Genomic DNA, 20,565 nt, shown 5'->3' on the forward strand with positions numbered 1-20,565 from the left:
ACTTTGTCCAGGCTTGTCCCTTGCTACAAAAGGGATTGGGACACTTTGTTGCATAGTTGCTACTTTTTTTACTTGTTGTTTGCTACAAATCATCTCACCACACAATCACTTGTTACCGATAATTTCCGTGCGTGCATATTTTACCTTGCTGAAAACCACTTGTCAGATCCTTCTGCTCCTCGTTGGGTTCGACACTCTTACTTATCGAAAGGACTGCGATTGATCCCCTATACTTGTGGGTCATCAAGAATCTTTTCTGGCGCCGTTGCCGGGGAGTGAAGCGTCTTTGGTAAGTGGAACTTGGTAAGGAAACATTCATATAGTGTGCTGAAATTTATTGTCACTTGTCACTATTGATAATAATCCTTTGAGGGGCTTGTTCGGGGTATCTTCACCTCAAACAGAAGCACAAAGAGTTGATCCTCAACCTGCTGCACCTACTGAAAATATTTGCTTTGAATTTCCTTCGGGTATGCTTGAGAAACTGCTGGCTAATCCTTTTACACGAGATGGAACATCACATCCAGACTTGTATCTAATCTATGTAGATGAAGTTTGTGGTTTATTTAAGCTTGCAGGTTTGCCCAAGGATGAGGTCAAGAAGAAGGTCTTTCCTTTATCTTTGAAGGATAAGTCATTGACATGGTATAGGCTATGTGATGATACTAGATCATGGGACTACAATCGGTTGAAATTGTAATTTCATCAAAAGTTTTATCCTATGCATTTAGTACATCGTGATCGGAATTATATTTATAATTTTTGGCCTCGTGACAGAGAAAGCATCACTCAAGCTTGGGAGAGGCTTAAATCAATGTTATATTCATGCCCCAATCATGAGCTCTCGAGAGAAATTATCATTCAGAACTTCTATGCTCGGCTTTCTCATGATGATCGCACCATGCTTGATACTTCTTGTACCGGTTCTTTTATGAAGAGAGATATTGACTTCAAACGGAATTTATTGGAGAGAATTAAACGCAACTCTGAAGATTGGGAGCTTGAAGAAGGTAAGGAGTCAGGTATGCATTTCACGTTTGATTGCGTTAAATCCTTTGTTGAGACAAATACTTTTTGTGACTTTAGCGCTAAGTATGGACTTGACTCTGAGATAGTAGCTTCATTGTGTGAATCCTTTGCTCCTCATATTGATCTCCCCAAAGAGAAGTGGTTTAAATATCATCCTCCTTTAGAAGTCAATGTAGTTAAACCCACTCCAGTTAAAGAGAAAGTCATTGCCTATAATGATCATGTGGTTCCTAGTGCTTACATTGAGAAACCACCTTTCCCTGTTAGGATAAAGGATCATTCTAAAGCTTCAATTGTGATACGTAGAGGCTATATTAGAACACCTACACCCTTGACCAAATTAGAGTTGAACCTAGCATTGCTATTATCAAATATCTTCTGTCCGACGATGTTGAGGGACATAATATTCACTTCTATGAAGATGCTGCTAGAATTGCTAAACCTCACGCTAGAGACAAACATAGGCCTGTTGTTGGCACGCCTGTGGTTTCTGTTAAGATAGGAGATCATTGTTATCATGGTTTATGTGACGTGGGTGCTAGTGTTAGTGGAATACCTCAATCCTTATACGATGAAATCAAAGACGAGATTGCACCTGTTGAGATAGAGCCTATTGATGTCACTATTCAACTTGCCAATAGAGATACTATCTGCCCTGTGGGAATTGTTAGGGATGTTGAAGTCTTATGTGGTAAAACGAAGTATCCTGCTGATTTCCTCGTTCTTGCTACCGCATAAGATAGCTTCTGTCCCATCATATTTGGTAGACCTTTTCTCAATACCGTCAATGCTCATATTGACTGCGAGAAGCAAACTGTCACTGTTGGCTTTGAAGGTGTGTCACATGAGTTCAATTTCTCCAAGTTTGGTAGACAACCTCATGAAAAGGAGTTGCCTAGTAAGGATGAAACTATTGCCTTAGCTTCTATTGTCGTTCCTCCTACTGATCCCTTAGAGCAATACTTGCTTGAGCATGAAAATGATAAGCATATGGATGAAAGGGGATGAGATAGATAGAGTTGTCTTAGAACAATATCCTATCCTTAAGAATAATCTACCTGTTGAACTGCTTGGGGATGCATCCCCACCAAATGGTGATCCTGTGTTCAAGCTTAAATAGTTGCCTAATACTCTTAAATATACTTATCTTGATGAAAAAGAGATATATCCTGTTATTATTAGTGCTAGCCTCTCAGAGCATGAAGAAAAGAAGTTACTAAAAACTCCGAGGAAGCATTGTGCTACTATTGGATATACTCTTGATGATCTTAAGGGCATTAGTCCCACTCTATGCCAGCGCAAGATTAAAACTGATCCTGATTTCAAACCAGTTGCTGATCATCAAAGGAGATTGAATCTTAAGATGAAAGAAGTAGTAAGAAAAGAAATACTAAAGCTCCTGGTAGCGGGTATTATCTATCATGTTGCTCATAGCGATTGGGTGAGTCCGGTGCACTGTGTCCCTAAGAAGGGAGGTATTACCGTTGTCCCTAATGATAAGGATGAATTGATCCAGCACAGGATTATTAATGGCTATAGGATGGTGATCGAATGCTAGAAAGGTTGTCCAAACACACACACTTCTTCTTTCTAGATGGTTATTCTAGTTTCTCCCAAATACCAGTTGCACAATCTGATCAGGAGAAAACCACTTTCACCTGCCCTTTCGGTACCTTTGCTTATAGACGTATGCCTTTTGGCTTATGTAATGCGCCTGCCACCTTTCAAAGATGTATGATGGCTATATTCTTTGACTTTTGTGAAAAGATTGTCGAGGTTTTCATGTTTGACTTTTCCGTTTATGGGTCTTCTTTTGATGATTGCCTCAGCAACCTTGATCGAGTCTTACAGAGATGTAAAGACACCAATCTTGTCTCGAATTGGGAGAAGTGCCCCTTTATGGTTAATAAAGGCATCGTCTTAGGACATGAAATTTCTGAAAGAGGTATTGAAGTCGATAAGGCTAAGGTTGATGCAATCGAAAAAATGCCATACCCCACAGATATCAAAGGTATAAGAAGTTTCCTTGGTCATTGATACCTCTCCGTCGTATCTACTTTTCCGAACTCTTTTGCCCTTGTTTTGGACTATAATTTGCATGATTTGAATGGAACTAACCCGGACTGGCGCTATTTTCAGCAGAATTGCCATCGTGTTGTTTTTGTGCACAAATAAAAGTTCTCGGAATGTCCTGAAAATTTACGGAGATTTTTTCTGGAATAAAAGAAAAATACCTAGGCAAAGATCCACCGGAGGGGGCATGCGAGTGGGCCACAAGCCCACAGGCCGCGGCCACCCCTAGGTCGCGTCGTGCAGGCTTGTGGGGCCCACGTGGCACCACCGCCCCCAAACTCAGCTCTATTTATTCTGTCTCGCCCGGAAAAATTCGGAGAGAAGGTTTCGTCGCGTTTTGCGATACGGAGGCGCCGCCACATCCTGTTCTTCATCTGGAGGGCAGATCTGGAGTCCATTTCGGGCTCCGAAGAGGGGAAATCGTCGCCATCGTCATCATCAACCTTTCTCCATCGACAATTCCATGATGCTCTTCATCATTCGTGAGTAATCTCATCGTAGGCTTGCTGGACGGTGACGAGTTGGATGAGATCTATCATGTAATCGAGTTAGTTCTTGACGGGGATTGATCCCTAGTATCCACTATTTTCTAGATTGATGTTGCTACTACTTGGCTATGCTTAATGCTTGTCACTAGGGCCCGAGTGCCATGATTTCAAATCCGAACCTATTATACTGTCGCCAATATATGTGTGTTTTAGATCCTATATTGCAAGTTGTAGTCACCTACTATGTGTTATGACCCGGCAACCCCGGAGTGACAATAGCCGGAACCACTCCCGGAGGTGACCATAGTATGAGGAGTTCATGTATACACCGCGTGTTAATGCATTGGTCCGGTTCTTTATTGAAAGGAGAACCTTAATATCCCGTAGTTTCCATGAGGACCCCGCCGCCACGGGAGGGATGGACAATAGATGTCATGCAAGTTCTTTTCCCTAAGCATGTATGACTACATACGGAATACATGCCTACATTAGATTGACGAACGGGAGCTAGTTACTTATCTCTCCGTGTTATAGCTGTTACATGATGAATCACATCCGTCATACTCATCCATCACCGATCCACTGCCTACGAGTCTTTTACTACTGGTTCTCACTACGTTACTTTGTCTTGGCTTGTCCCTTGCTACAAAAGGGATTGGGCCACTTTGCTTCTACTGTTGCTACCGCTGTCACTTTGCTGCTGCTGCTACTGTTGTTCCTTGCTACTTCGGTGTTACTTGTTGCAAGAATTTTCTGGAGCTGTAGCCGGGGAAGCATTCTTCTCAAGAATAATCCCTCATCAACTTGCTATTTACTGGCGCCATTGATACAACAGTTAGGAATAGTCTGCCGTCAACAGATCGTTTCTAGCACCGTTGCTATCATACTACTTCGCTACTGATACTTAGCTTGCAGACACTAATCTTTCAGGTGTGGTTGAATCTGACACACTCAGCTGCTAATACTTGAGAATATTCTTTCGCTTCCCTTGTGTGAACCAACAAATTTGGGTTGAATACTCTACCCTCGAAAACTGTTGTGATCCCATACGCTTGTGGGACATCAAGGCTTTTTCTCGCGCCGTTGCCGGGGAGGCATAGCTATATTCTGTGAGTTACTTGGGATTGACGTCTTCTGATCACTATGAGGAATCCGAAAGATCCAAGAACTAAAATCCTGCCTTCCACTACGAGGAGAGGTAAGGAACCGCCATCTAGCTCTGTACTTGATTCACCTGCAGTTTTGAGTGAGTTTGCGACTTCGCCTCGTGATAGAAATCTTGATATGTCGCATGTGCTTCATGATGCTACTTCTGCTGCCCATGATGCTTATGATGATGCTATGCTTGATACTATGCCTGCTATGCCTGATACTGCTTTTCCACTTGGTGCATTCCTTAATGCACAACTTGCTAGAGCTGCTGCTAGATGTGATGATACTTCTGAAACTGCTGATACTATTGAAGTAGAACCTGCTACTATGCCTGAATTGCCTGTTATGCCTGATACGCGCTATGTTATCAAGGGAGAGATAGCTGAGGATTTTCTTGCGTGTAAGGATAGCTATGATGTTGAGAAACTACTGCGCAAGTGGAAAGAAAAATCTCTGAACGCTAGGATGAAATACGACCCGAAGTTTGCTACTTCGCCTATCTTTGTGACCGATAAGGATTATGAATTCTCTGTCGACCCTGAGTTAATCACCCTAGTCAAATCTGATCCTTTTCACGGTTATGAGTCTGAAACGGTTGTAGCCCATCTTACCAAACTGCACGATATAGCCACCCTATTCACTAGTAAGGAAAAGATCCGCCACTACTATATGCTCAAGCTGTTTCCTTTCTCGCTAAAGGATGGTCCTAAAACCTGGTTCACTTCTCTTGCTCCTGGTTGTGTGCGTAGTCCCTAGGATATGGTCTACTACTTCTCTGAAAAATATTTCCCTGCCCATAAGAAGCAAGCTGCCTTGCAGGAAATATACAACTTTGCTCAAGCTGAGGAAGAGAGTCTCCCACAAGCTTGGGGGAGGCTCATCCAGCTACTGAATGCTTTGCCTCATCACCCTCTTCAGAAGAATGAAATACTTGATATCTTCTATAATGGACTTACCGATGCTTCCAAAGACCACTTAGATAGTTGTGCTGGTTGTGTTTTTAGGGAACGAACTATAGAACAAGCTGAGATTCTACTGAATAACATCTTGTGCAATGAGAATGCTTGGACTATTCCCGAACCACCTCCTAAGCCAACTCCGAAGAAAAGAGGTATTCTATTCCTCAGTCCTGAAGATAAGCAAGAAGCCAAGAGATCAATGCGAGAGGAAGGCATTAAATCTGAAGATGTCAGTAATCTACCACCTATCGAAGAGATCCATGGTCTTGATAACCCGATACAGGTAGTAGAAGTAAATTCTCTGCGTAGGTTTGATGAGAGTAACATTCCTTTTGAGAAACCTGCTAGCTTATGCATGGATGAATTTGATAACTTTGTTGCCAAACAACAAAGTTTCAATGATTATGTTAGCAGACAATTGGAACAGAATGCTCGTATCACTACTAGGAAAAGGCCTGCTAGTGGCGCACTTATTTTGGCTACTAATGGCGCACTACAGGTGCGCCACTAGCATCACGCCATTAGAATTTTTTACTACTGGCGCACCACAGGTGCACCATTAGTATCTGGTATCCTAATGGCGCACCAGACAGTGCATCATTAGTATAGCTCATGGTGCGCCATTAGTACCTGGTATACTAATGGCGCACCAGGCAGTGCGCCATTAGTATAGCTCATGGTGCGTCATTAGTATCTGGTATACTAATGGCGCACCAGGCAGTGCACCATTAGTATAGCTCATGGTGCACCATTAGTATATCTCATGGTGCACCATTAGTATGCCTCCCACGGGCAATATTTATCATGTGCTCTGGCTTACTAATGACGCACTAGTTGACGATGCGCCACTAGTGTGCTTTTCGCAGTGCGCTAGTAAAGTGCTGAGTGGTGCGCCACTAGTATGAATATTAGGTATTATTATTATTATTTTCTGATATTTGCATAGGTTACAAAACATATTATTGCACAGAATATGGTTACAAAACATATTATTGCATAGAATATAGAGAGCACAATATATAAACAGCGGAATTATCGAATACAATAGAAGATTAGTCTCCGAATACAATTCATCATATTAGTCTCCGAATTTAAAATACCGAACAAAGTTAGAACATTACATGTCTCGAGACCGCGAGTAGCGAGTTTGTCTTCACATTACAAGTCGATATCGATCATCTAAACTACCATCACATAGAAGAGAGGTGCGGTCATCACGATGAGCATAATCGCGATGAAACTGGTCTTCATCCGGTTCCTGCAACGCTCCCTCCGACCGCGAGTCGGCTGCTTGATGCAAGGGAACGTCGTATTGTGGGTGAACACGTACTGGCCGTACCTACGAATTGTCCTGCGGAAGGTGCCTCCAGGTCAGCCATAGACACACACTACTGGCAGCGGTTGCTCTGTTGGTTCACTCCGATTTGAATTTCAACTAGTATAGGTTACCCGCTATATGTCTATTGCTATCTACTATAACTACACATTTTATCTCTAAAGTATTAAGTGAATTATGGACTTCTTTGTTCACACTATATGTACACACTTCTCTATATTGAATTATCTACTATATGTCTGAGCACATTTGTTTCTTTACAAAGTTGTGTTCACCAAGCCACAACAAATTTAAACTTCATTTTTCTCAAACTAGTAAAGATAATCTGTAGCAAACTAACAATGTTACTCTACCTTTTTAGTGTTATAGTACTCCCTCCATCCCAGAATTAATACAAAGCTGCGTCATTTTTGGGTCACTTATTTTGAGACGGAGGGAGTACATAAGTAGATATACATCAAGGATGGTCAACGAGGCATTTCAGGCTCCTGCCGTTGACCCATGCAACTAAATGTTCTATAAAGTTACTGAACTGAACACTTTCGAAAAGAATACTTAGATCATGATATTGAGATCATTGCAATAAGCCAACAAACATACCTATCATATGAACTGCATTGTAAAATCATTGCATTCAGCATTCGTAGGTGCACCATATTCAGAGGACGCGCTCACCGAAGGGTATATTTTAGTTGAAACAGACTAGCTCTGCTTGATAGTGCGCTACACAATACAAGGCGCTCAGCCTGTTGTTCCATTGATTAGCAAGGCTGAGGATGGAAGGCATCAGCAAAGCAGCCAGCAAAATAACCACAAGATCCATGCAGATCATTGGCAAAGCAAATCTTAAAGAAGAAATAGCTAACAGCAATAAGACTAGGCATATTAGTATCAACCGGGCAATCCAAAATGCACCAAACTAGCAGCTACAAGGCAATAAGACTAGGCATATTAGTGTCAACTTCGAATTAACATGATGTATAACCTGACCATTAACCATATTAAATGACAAGCAATCGACAACTAAGGTTCAAGTAGGTCGGAAATTCCACAATACTTCACACGCAAAAGACACATTCAGATAAACATGAAGCTCTCAACATAACCACAACAAGTAGGACATAAGGATTTCAATCTTCAAAGAACAAAGAGCTTGAGTCACCATGCATCAGCATCCGCAAAAGACACCACCACCCATTATGCATCTCACCAGGTCGCCTAGAAGAACAAGATAAACAAGTGCACATCATTCATCAATATATTGCGTCATTGGAAATCTGAGTCAAGTAGTCTTCCATCTGATTCTGAATTGTTTAAATATGAGGCTAATTTAAAAGCTATGATTTGCCACCATCCCAAAGGTGCCTTATAAATCTTAGCACCATCGAATTGCCACGACAAAGGTAAGACGACAAAATGATCTCACGTGCATTCTTGAAAGTTTGAGATGCAATGCCATAGAGAACTAGATGAACATTTATATTATCCTAAAAAAGGTGCACGTCCATGTTGAGTTATGCGAACCATCCCTCTTCTGAATTCATATATAACCTTCAGTTCATGGCGTTACCTATTATGCTTTGATAACAGATGCAGGCTCTGTTGGGCTACCCCCAGGCTTCATATCACTTCCTTCAGATCCTTGGGTAGACAAAGCTTCACCTTTTGAACAGATGCAGGCTCTATTGGGCTGCCTCAAGCTGTTGTTGCCCAATGAAGCCACGCACCTGAAAGTTATATCTAACATGGTTATTTATCACATCAGTATCTATGATCAAAGACAGAAGTTACAGAACAAATCTCTAATTGATTTGAACAGTTTGAAAATACTAGACTGCAAATGTTACCTACATAAAAGAAATTCAGAAACAACGAGACCGTTTTTCATTCTCTTTTCTTTTCAATTTGCAGCCAATTTAGGTTTTTTTTGTGAAAATGTTTCCCGTCATTTCTTCAGACTCTCAATTGTTAATAAGACAGTCGTAACGTTAGGTCCTCTCCCCGGTCATACCTCACACGCTTGTCCTCATCGCTAAGCACCTGCACACACACACACACACACGACGCGCATACAGTTAAAAACAAAATCATATCTAAGTTGCGCACCTTTTGTTCAATCAATCTTGTTGTGTCTAATTGTTTTTCTTTTTCCCTTTTTCTATTCATCAGTCATCACCCGAAACAGAAACAGTACCTCGTATGCGGCGGTGATCTCTCAGAACATGTTCTCCGCCTCCTCACGGTTCTCCACATTCTTATCCGGGTGCCACTGCAGCGCCAACCTCTTGTACGCGCGCTTGATGTCCGCGGCCAATGTTGTCTTCGAAATGCCCAGGATTTTGTACTAGTCTTTCCTTTTGCTCAGCTTCAGCTGCCTTTCAGCTTTCATGAGCGCTTCCCGGATTGCCATGTCCTGAGTGAGCGTCAACAGAATACTTGCCATCAGACCACAGTTTATTTGTTCACACGAGCCAAAAACCAAGCTTGCAAGGACAAGATTAGTAAAACTGTCAATTGCTTTAAGGACAAGATTAGTAAAACCAAGCTTGCAAGGACAAGAGTCTCTTCAAACAATCTACATGATCGCTCACTATTAACCACAAGTTGCACCCTGCATATTATACTAAAGTCTAGCTAATGTAGGATCTATTGTTGTGTACGTCATCCATCCAAGCAGTTAAACGCATGATTTTTCCACTGGGAAACTATATCCAAACCACTACTAAGCCTAACTGTATCCAGACCACTCAGAACACAACTGTATTCAGCCTAATGGAAATAGGAATAACAAGATGCACGCCAACAGAAGCACATCATTAGAGAGTAAATCCAATACAGCAAGACGCAGGAAATTCAAATTGGCATGCTCTGACAGACTGGGAGCTTAGGCTCCTTTAGTTGGAACAAAAGAAAAAAAGATATACTCATGCCAACTGTGATATACTACGAGTATTACTCAAGGACAACAAAGCAAAATTGCATAAAATTCACCTGTGGGGATTTCTGGGCAGCCTCTTTTAGGTCCTCAACCGCACCTTCCCAATCTTCTGTCAGAAGTTTAGCTTCACCTCTCTGCAGTAAGTACGAGAAACAGTTCAATTAAGAGGTTTACAAAAAATCTGACATCGTGGGTAATTTCATTCTGTTGTATAGTGCATGATTTCAACTTCCTGAAATAATAAAACACTAGTAACGAAATATTGATTACCATATCTGTTGTAATTTACTTGTGCATTCTATATAGATATAATAAGCTAAGCATATGGAAAGTGCAAGATATTGCAATTCTATGTACAGTAAACAATTTCCTTGATGCTACAGTCTAATATGGCAAGTTGCTTTATATATAAAGCAGGGCGAAAGCCTCTTTCAGTAATATGGCAAGTGGCCGCAAAAGGCAAGGGGAGCCAAGATGCATGTAAGACAGGTATCCGTGTGAGCAGGTAGTTCCTAGCATTGAAAACATTGCATACCAAGACCAGAAACATTCTATATTTGCATTCTAAACATGCATACATGGTGGTTGTGTGTAACTCCTTACCTGTGCCAAAGCATCAACAAGTTCTTCATGTATGTTGAGTGCTTCTGTACGGCTATTGATTGCCTCCTTGCCTCTTCCAAGTTTAACCAGAGTCTTACACAACCCGAGATAAAGTTGTACGTTGTACATAGTATGGACTTCTTCAGAAGTTTTTTGAACCCAAAATATGCTTTCTTCCGTTCTGAATGTTCGGGGTCTAGACGGAGGCCTTTCTGATAGTGCCTAAACAGAAAGTCTTGTCATGCGGTGTAGCAAATACTTAATCTTAACGGCATTATGTGCATGTACTGGAAGCTTCTTCTAAATTGAAAAGCACCAGACAATACTATACATGTTGGCGACATCATGGTCAGCAAGGTAATAGTATGCTCGGCCATGAAGTAACAGCGCATCCAAGTTATCTTCATCTTCCTTGAGAATAATTCCTGTCTCTGAAATAACATTTGAATAGTCTTTCAGTGCTAGCAATGCTTTAGCGTTGAGAAGCTTTGCCTGAAAAAACAACAGTTGTCGTGTTACTGCGGCTTACTGAATGAGACAGGATGGCACAGAATATTTGTGGTTGCGCATAGTAATTACTTGATGGTGTATACATACTCCTTAAAACATACCTTTAAGCAACCTGGAGAAAAGACGAGCACGATTTTGTTTACGTACTCCAGGACTTTTGAGAATTCCCCAGCATCAGACTGGGTATAAGCGGATTCTAATGCATTCTGAGCCTGCAGCAGCTGAGCTAGCTCCTTTTCCACTGAAGCAGTCCCGGGCTTGAGCTCCAGGAATTTGTTATAGTCGCTCTCAGCTTCCTTGTGTCTAGAGTTGAGAAAATCATGTTAGAGATGTGAGGATGAAGGAACATAGAAATTTGAAATGAACGCCAAGCCAGTGAAGTCAGCTAGTTCTGAGGGCGCAAAGTCAGAAAGGAACATCATCATTTTTGGAATACGAAGCATGGGGATCCCGAAGAGAAAGTAGTAGATTTATAAGTAAGTGTAAGTAGCAGGGATAAAACCGATTACCTGCATCTGTGACGGAGCACTGACGCGCGTTGCCTGTAAGCTTCGGAATGGTTGGGGTCGAGCTCCAGGACAGCGTTGAGCAGACCAAGCGCTCCGTCGTATTTCCTGAGGCTCATCCTCTCGGAAGCACTCTTAAACAATTTGGAGGGATCATTATCTTGGATTTCTGGAAAATGTAACTTAGGTAAGGTAGTGTACACAGAAGGATCTAGTGAGGTGTAAGGTAAATCTAAAAGCGAGAGCAGAGCAGAGCAAATCTGTGGATGCATGTAGTCCGTATTACAGGCAGAGAAATTATGAAACACCCGGTATCGCTACTGCTGCTGGTTGAGTTGCTAATCCTACTTACTTACTCCTACTTCGCATTTAACAGGAACTCTTGAGGACAAAGAACTCAGGATCAACGAAAAATGACCCCTCCAACGAGCACTGAAACCATAACCCTGAAGAGCCTCAAGAAGAAAAATCCCTTCACATTTAAGCAACCTATCAGAGTATGATCTTACAAAAGCATGATCTTGTCCTCTAAAACGACCAGAAGTTGCAGTTGTGGATTTACTATGCCCGAATCCAGTAGAAAGCCAGAACAACGCTATAAACAATGATGTTTCAGAGAAAAATAATTGAGGCTTGCCATATCAGCCAGAAAATAAATGGCCCATACAAGGGGAAATTAAAATGTTCCCGCGTGTAAGCATGATAGATCCTGATCGAATGGGGGTCTGAGGGTAGGCTCACCGGTGGCTAGGTTGCAGGCGTCGCTGGAGAAGTCGAGAGCGGTGACGCAGTCGGTGTGGCCTCCTGGAAGAAAACACAAAGTAGAGCTGAGACCACACTCACATCACATTCATACATATGTTTATGGAATTATGCGTGTCTACATTTCAATAGAAATTGCAGGAATGGATGCTCTCCTACAATACACTCTGAATCTAATCGGTAGTGAACACAGTTGCCTGCAACCGAAGACACCATGGATCCCTATTTGTGAGAGTAAGATCGATACTAGCTAGTATGTGCGCGGGATCATGGATCCCTGTCTGTAACTAGTATGCAGGATGCGTGTGAGCGAGACGGGGTGGAGACAAGATGAGATGAGACGAGACGAGATGGGGGTGGACCTTGTCGGCGGCGGAGGCGTGGTGGTGCTGGGGCCATCCCTTCTTGTTCTGGGCGGCGGGGCGGACCTGCTTGGGAAGGTCCGGGGCAGCGGCGAAGGCGGAGGGGGGCACGTGCGCGATGTCGGCGCGCTTGCGGTGCAGGTACCCGGCGAGGAAGACGAGCGCCGGTGGAGGGAGTGGGGGCGCAGATGGAGGGCGCCAGTCGAGGATGCGGTGGGGCGCCGGTCGAGGCTGCGGTGGGGCGCCGGTGGAGGGTGGGGTGGGTCGCCGGTGAGATATGGGGAGGCTGCGGGAGGGAGAGCGCAGGGAATAGAGAGCGGTCGATTTGGGAAAAAAAATCATCAGCGCGCGGTCGATTTGGGGAAAGCCCGCCTGATATTTCGCTATGTCTCGCGGTTTTTTTTTTGCAAAACTACTAATGGCCACCACCTACAAATGCGCCATTAGTAACCCTGGTTACTAATGGCGCACCAGTTGGTGGTGCGCCATTAGTAGTATATATAGTAGTGGCGCACCACCTACAAATGCGTCATTAGTAACCCTGGTGACTAATGGCGCACCAGCTGGTGGTGCGCCATTAGTAGTTTTGCAAAAAAAAATAGTAGTGGCGCACTGGGTTCCCCGCCGCGCCCTCCGGGATGGTGGCCCCGGGCGGCAGCATCCGCCGTAGCATCTCCTCCCAGGTCGCCGTCTCCGCCTTGCCGGCCATCTCCCCCTCCACTTCCTCCGGTGCAAAGGCGCAATCCGCCGAACACCCGCCGGGCAAGGGCGCAATCCAGCAAGACTCGGAAAAGCTCTCACCTTTGGTGGGGAATTCCTCGGCTTTGCAGTCGTGGTCGCCGCCGCCGCCGCCTATCCGGCCTGGCTTGCATGTACGACGGTCAAGGCCCTGCGCTCCCCGCCCCGCCAGCCACCACCACACATCGCCAAGCGGGACCCTCGCCGGTCAACCGGAGACGCGGGGGGGGGAGGGGAGAAAGAGTGAGAGAAATCCGGGGCGTGAACGAGCGGGATCTCTCCGGGGCTTGGACGAGCGTGGCGGGATCTCGGTTGGATTTGGGAGAGGAGAGGCGATGGTAGAGGCAGAGAGCGGTGCGGGTTAGCAATGGCGCACCCCCGAGCGGTGTGCCATTAGAATTTTCTGTGATAGCAAAGCCGCATCCCCATGCAGTGCGCCATTAGTAATCTTTTTTTATATAGCAATGGCGCATCCCAAAGAGGTGCGCCATTAGTAATCTTTTTTTTGGATAGCAATGGCACACCCCAGAGAGGTGCGTCATTAGTATTTTTTTTGGATAGCAATGGAGCTCGGGGGGAGGGAGAGGGTGGGTGGTGCGCTCGACTGATTCCGTTCGGGGGAACCGATCAATGAGACAGGGGAGGGTGCGGGGGGTCGTCGGCTAAGGTGGAGCGGGGGAGGGTGCGGGGGGTCGTCGGCACCGGTGGAGCGGGCCGGGGAGGGTGCGGGGAGTCGGCGGCGGTGGAGCGGGGGAGGGTGCGGGGGGTCGGCGCCGGTGCAGCGGGCCGGGGAGGGTGCGGGGGGGTCGGCGGCGGCGATGGAGCGGGGGAGGGTGTGGTGGGTGCTCGGCGGCGGTGGAGTGGGGGGAGGGTGCGGGGGGTCGGCGGCGGCGGTGGAGCGGGGGACGGTGCGGGGGGTTAGCGGCGGCGGTGGAGCGGGGGAGGGTGCGGGGGGTCGTCGGCGGCGGTGGAGCGGGCCGGGGAGTGCGCGGGGGGTCGTCGGCGGCGGTGGAGCGGGGGAGGGTGCGGGGGGTCGGCGGCGGCGGTGGAGCGGGGGAGGGTGCAGGGGGTCGGCGGCGGCGGTGGAGCGGGCCGGGGAGGGTGAGGGGGGTCGGCGGCGGCGGTGGAGCGGGGGAGGGTGAGGGGGGTCGTCGGCGGTGCGGGGTGTCATCGGCAGCGGTGGAGCGGTGGAGGAGGCACCCGAGACAAGCTTGGAGGAGGTGGAGAGACTGAAAGTGGGGAAAGTGAGTGTGGTAGGTGGCTGTCCAAAATATCTAGCTGATCCGAGGTTACTAATGGCGCACCACCTACAAATGCGCCATTAGTAACCCTGGTTACTAATGGCGCACCAGCCGGTGATGCGCCATTAGTAGTTTTGCGAAAAAAAGTAGTGGCGCATTGCGTGAGTGGTGCGCCATTACTAGTTAAACTAGTAATGGCGCACTCTGCCCCGGTGCGCAATTAGTACTTTTGCAAAAAAAAGATGAAAAAAAATTATAGTACTGGCGCACCGAGTGTGTGGTGCGCCATTAGTGTACATCACACTAATGGCACACCTGCACATGGTGCGCCACTGCTATATAGTAGTGGCGCACTACTTGTCTGGTGCACCACTAGTGTCTATATAATCTATAGCCCTTTTCCTAGTAGTGTATGCTTAGTCATTTAAGTGCTTGTGTGGACAGAAATGTCATTGATCTTAAGCTTCTGAGTAAACATGCCTCTATGGTGACTACTCAGGTAGAACAAGTACTTAAAGCTCAGAATGACTTGCTCAATGAGTTGAATGACAATTCCGTTAGAGTCATCACTATAGGCGGTAGAATGACCCAGGAGCCTGTGTATCCTGAGGGTCATCCGAAGAGAATTGAACAAGATTCTCAAGGAGTTAGTACTGATGCACCTAGTCATCCTAGAAAGAAGAAGAAAGATGATAGGAACCTGCACGCTAGCAACCCTGATGCTGCTACCCCTAAGAGTCCAAACGATGACTCTATCTCTGATGCTGAAACACAATCTGGTGATGAACATGAGCCTAATGATGATATCAATAGTGATGTTCATGAAGATGCTCGTCCTAGCAATGAAAAGGATGTGGAGATTGAACCTAGTGTTGATCTTTATAACCCACAACCTAAGACTAAGAGATACGATAAGAATGACTTCACTGCTAGGAAGCATTGTAAAGAAAGGGAACCCTGGGTTCAGAGACCCATGCCCTTTCCTCCTAAACAATCCAAGAAAAAGGATGATGAGGATTTTGAGCGCTTCGTTGAAATGATCATACTAGTCTTTCTGCAGATGCGTTTGACAGGTATGATCAAAATGTCTCCGTATGCTAAGTACATGAAAGATATTGTGACTAATAAGAGGAGGATACCTGATCTTGAGATCTCCGCCATGCTTGCTAATTACACTTTCAAGGGTGGAACTCCTAAGAAACTAGGAGCCGGTGTGCCCACTATACCTTGCTCCATTAAAGGCAACTACGTTAGAACTGTGTTGTGCGACCTTGGAGCCGGTGTTAGTGTTATGCCTCTCTCCCTATCATAGAATTGAACTGGATAAGTTGACACCTACTGAAATCTCTCTGCAAATGGCCGACAAATCAACTGCTTTCCCTATCGGCATTTGCGAGGATGTGCCTGTTGTGGTTGCTAACACCACTATCTTAACAGACTTTGTTATCTTGGATATTCTCGAGGATGATGCCATGGCTGTCATCCTCGGAAGATCCTTTTTAAACACTGCAGGGGCTGTTATAGATTGCCACAAAGGTAATGTCACTTTCCATGTCAACGGTAATGAGCATATGGTGCACTTTCTGAAGAAACAATATCGAGTACATTGCATCAATGCTATCGAAAATACTTCATCGATTCTTATTGGGATCTTTGAATGCCCTATTCCTCGTGTCAAGATGAAGTATGATTTACTTGTGGGGGAGATACACATCCCCATTAAGGTGACTTAGTGACTGTTCGAAAAATTTCCGTTCTCTTTTGCGATTCGAAAAAGTTTTGTCAAAGAGGCTTGATCAACCCCATTGACGGATTTCCTTCGATGACCATGAGATGGATGAATCGAGGAGTCACAAACCTCTGTTCCAAGCTTTCACCTTAGGTTGCTTAGAATAAAAATGATAGATTTAGTTTAGTTTTCCCTGTTTTCTGTTTTACCGTCCGGTAGAAAAGTACCCCGAAAATAGAAGTTCTCCGAATGTCCTGAAAATCAAGTATGATTTTTTCTGGAATTTCTGAAAAATACTGGGACAAAGAGTATGTCTGGGGGCCACACGAGTGGGCCACAAGCCCTAGGGGTGTGGGCACCCCCTGGCCGCGCCACCCAGGCTTGTGGGGCCCATAGGCACCCCCTCCACTCATTCTTGCTCTCATCTGGTTCTCCTACCTCCACAAAAAATCGTTTCGCAGTTCAAACACGTGTTCTTGCTCTTCTTGCTGGGATTTTTGATCTTTTTGCTCAAAGCACCGTTCTCCGAACGGTTTTGGGAAAATTACTCCTTGGTAAGTGACTCCTCCATTGGTCCAATTAGTTTTTGCTCTAGTGCCTTATACTCCGCGTATTTTTGCTACCTTGGTGACCCTGTTCTTGAGCTTTGCATGCTAATTTTAGTTGGTCCCAAGTAGTTTTGATGCATGATATGGCCTCTAGGCACTTGTGGGAGTAGTTGCTACGAGTTTTGTTGGGCCTTGTTCACTTTTCCTTAGAGTCACTAAAATTTCAGAAATTTTCAGAGATAGAAAAGGGGAAAGATTAGGAGGTTCTTAAGAGGCTCTTCAAGCCGTGACCCCAAGGATGATGGGAGTGAGAAGAAGCCCAAGTATCTAGTCCCTCGAGTCGCAGAAGTTTGAGCGTGCGAGTGGCAAAGCGACGTGTTCTTATGCACTGATGGAATTTATGAGGATTTTTACCACTTGGTGGAGAACGCAGGCCTTACCGCCTTCGTTGAAGATAAGTGCCCGCAATACCTCCTCCTCACTAATATCTTCGTACAAAGCTTTAACTTCTATCCGAGGAAGAATCCTCCTATGGTTGAGTTTAAACTTTATGATATTCCCCAGCGCATGTCACTCCGGGATTTTTGCAATGTTTGCAAATTGTCTTTTGTTGGGGATATTCATGAACCTCGTCCACGGGACTTGGAAGCTTTCATCGGTACTATTGTTGTAGGAGAGGAGAGAGGAGTGTCTTGCGCTAGAGCTGCTAGCATTCATTTTCCCGTGCTTCGGTACTTCTCATTATTTGTGGGAAAATGTTTGATTGGCCGTGGGAAAGCTGGGTCACTTAGTTCCCCAGATCTTGCGGTCTTGCACGAAGCCCTTTATAACGATAAAACTTATATCTTGGGCGCTATAGTAGCTCAACGGTTGAACCAGAACCGTTCTAAAGGTCTAGTCTATGGAGGTATCTATGCTACCCGTCTTGCCAGACACTTTGAGATACCTATTAGACTGCATGAGGAAGAAGAGATTCTTCTTCCCGAGAGATATCTAGATTACGATAGCACGGTTCGCCATGACTTTCTTGATAGAGATATAGGTAGAAGGATGATTTCTAACCTCGTATTTAGTCAGGGTACTCGTGAGACTATTACTTTGCCTTCTCCTTCTTTGTTCAGTCTTCATGCAGGCAGGTACACTATTATGCCCTTGGACATCTACGCATATTGGGGCTTAGCCCAACCACAGGTGCTCGTGCCCGAGCTACCAGTCGAGTACCAGACGCCAGTTTATCAGTGGGAGCCAGAGGATCTCACACAGCAGTGGCATCCTCAGTCCACTCCGGAGTACCCCGGAGCTAGTTATTTCCCTCCTTGGGAGTAGACCAAGTTAGGCCAAAAGCCTAAGCTTGGGGGAGTACGTGTTCTCACCGACTTTACATTCTTGCTTATGCTTTCACTTTGTTAGCCGGTGTTCACACTTTGCCACTGTATCATCCATGCTAGTTTATTTTCTTTTTCTCGCTTTCTTTTCGTATGTCTGTCTAGTTTGAGAAAACCCAAAAATATTTTCCTTTTCTTGTTTTGCTTGTTGGGAGCTTTCCCGTGTAAATAGTTTTCTTTTTCTTTGGGTCAAGGTAGAAGATATTGGTTACAATGTTTACTGGCGCTTGCATGCATACCTGTTTAGCTTTCAAAGAGCCATATTACTTTGTCTTCTCCTTTGTGTTTTCCTGCAGATTCCAGCGTAGTCCAATGCATGAGCACGCTTATTATTGTTCACATCATTCGGTTGTGCAAGTGAAAGACAATAATTACGATATATGATGAAGTGACTGAGCCTGGAAAAGCTGGTATGAACTCGATCTATTTTGTTTATGTAAATATGACTAGCTCATCATGCCTTATTCAGCTTTGTTGTGAGAGAAACATGTTTGCAATGACAACTTAGAGATCATAGTTGCTTATGGCATGCTTATTTAGCTAGGAGCTTATAATGGTTTGTCTTGGTTGCCAACATGAATGTTGAGATGACTATGATGTAGTATGATAGGATGGTATCCTCCTTTGAATGTTTCAAGTGGCTTGACTTGGCGCATGTTCACGCATGTAGTTGAAACAAAATCAACATAGCCTCTATGATGTTCATGTTCATGGTGATTTATGTCCTACTCATGCTTGCACTCAACGTTTGTTAATCTCAATGCAATTTGATGACTGTTGTCGCTCTCTAGTTGGTCGCTTCCGAGTCTTTTGCTAGCCTTCACTTGTACTAAGCGGGAATACTGCTTGTGCGTCCACCTCCATAAACCCAAAGCTGTGCCATATGATTCCACCATACCTACCTATGTGCGGTATCTACCTGCCGTTCCAAGTAAATTTGCATGTGCCACTCTCTAAACTTCAAGAAATAATCTATTTTGCATGCCCGAACGTCTCATGTGGTGACAGGGGCTATTGGTATCTTCCATGCTAGGCGTGTTATCCTCGATATGTGTTTATTCACTATCATTCACGAGAAAGGGGCCGGTAATTGGAATACCCAGTTCCATGCTCAAATCAAAAAGATAATTGCAAACAAAACTCCCCCAGGATTGATGTTGGTATGGATGGTACCCGAGGATTCGGCTAGCCGTGGAGTGTGATTGATTGGTGGTGGGGGAGTCAAAACTTTACTTTTCTGTTTGGGAACCGCCTATAGCATGTGTAGCGTGGAAGATGTTGAGAACTCTTAGTCATTGCGTTGACAATGAAAGTATGCCACCCAAAATTATTATCTCTGTTTTCAAAGCTTGAGCTCTGGCACCTTTGCAAATCAATGCTTCCCTCCGCGAAGGGCCTGTCTATTTATGTTCATGTTGAGTCATCCTCCTCTTACAAATGCACCAATTAGAGAGCACCTCTGTCATTTTTATGCTTTGCTTTTAACTGTGTTGAGTATGACTGTGACTGGATCTTCATTTCCTTGAATTACAATGTTTAGTCAGCCCTTGTTCTTTGAAGGTGCTCTGCATTTATGTTTTGCGGTCTCAGAAAGAGCTAGCGAGATATCATCTATTCGTACTGCTTCATGTTCTTTTGTTTGAAGTGTTGACGTTTGAGACTTATTATTATTTGCTCGCTAGTTGATTATGCCATTGATATGAGTTTACCGTGAGACCTAGATGTCAATTGCTTATGTGGTTTGCGTGTGATCTTGCTGAAATTCTGGTTGTGAGTTAGACATAGTTGCAACAACAAGATCAAACATAGTTCGTCAAAGTTTTTCTTTTGTCTCTTTCAGTTTGTCAACTGAATTGCTTGAGGACAAGCAAGGCTTTAAGCTTGGGGGAGTTGATACGTCTCCGTCGTATCTACTTTTCCGAACTCGTTTGCCCTTGTTTTGGAATCTAATTTGCATTATTTGAATGGAACTAACCTGGACTGACGTTGTTTTCAGCAGAATTGCCATGGTGTTGTTTTTGTGCACAAATAAAAGTTCTCGGAATGTCCTAAAAATTTACGGAGATTTTTTCTGGAATAAAAGAAAAATACATGCGCAAAGATCCACCAGAGGGGGCGTGCCAGTGGGCGACAAGCCCATAGGCCGCGGCCACCCCCCTAGGCCGCACCGTGCAGGCTTGTGGGGCCCATGTGGCACCACCGCCCC

The 20,565-nt window shown here is 44.8% G+C and overlaps 1 pseudogene; it reads right to left on the reverse strand.

Moving 5' to 3' along the window:
• Positions 1-8,011: 8,011 nt before the first annotated feature.
• On the reverse strand, positions 8,012-13,051 carry LOC123398771 (annotated as a pseudogene).
• Positions 13,052-20,565: the final 7,514 nt, after the last annotated feature.

Source organism: Hordeum vulgare, chromosome 5H (assembly GCF_904849725.1).
Source record: "Hordeum vulgare subsp. vulgare chromosome 5H, MorexV3_pseudomolecules_assembly, whole genome shotgun sequence".
In the NCBI taxonomy this organism is placed as follows: Eukaryota; Viridiplantae; Streptophyta; class Magnoliopsida; order Poales; family Poaceae; genus Hordeum; species Hordeum vulgare.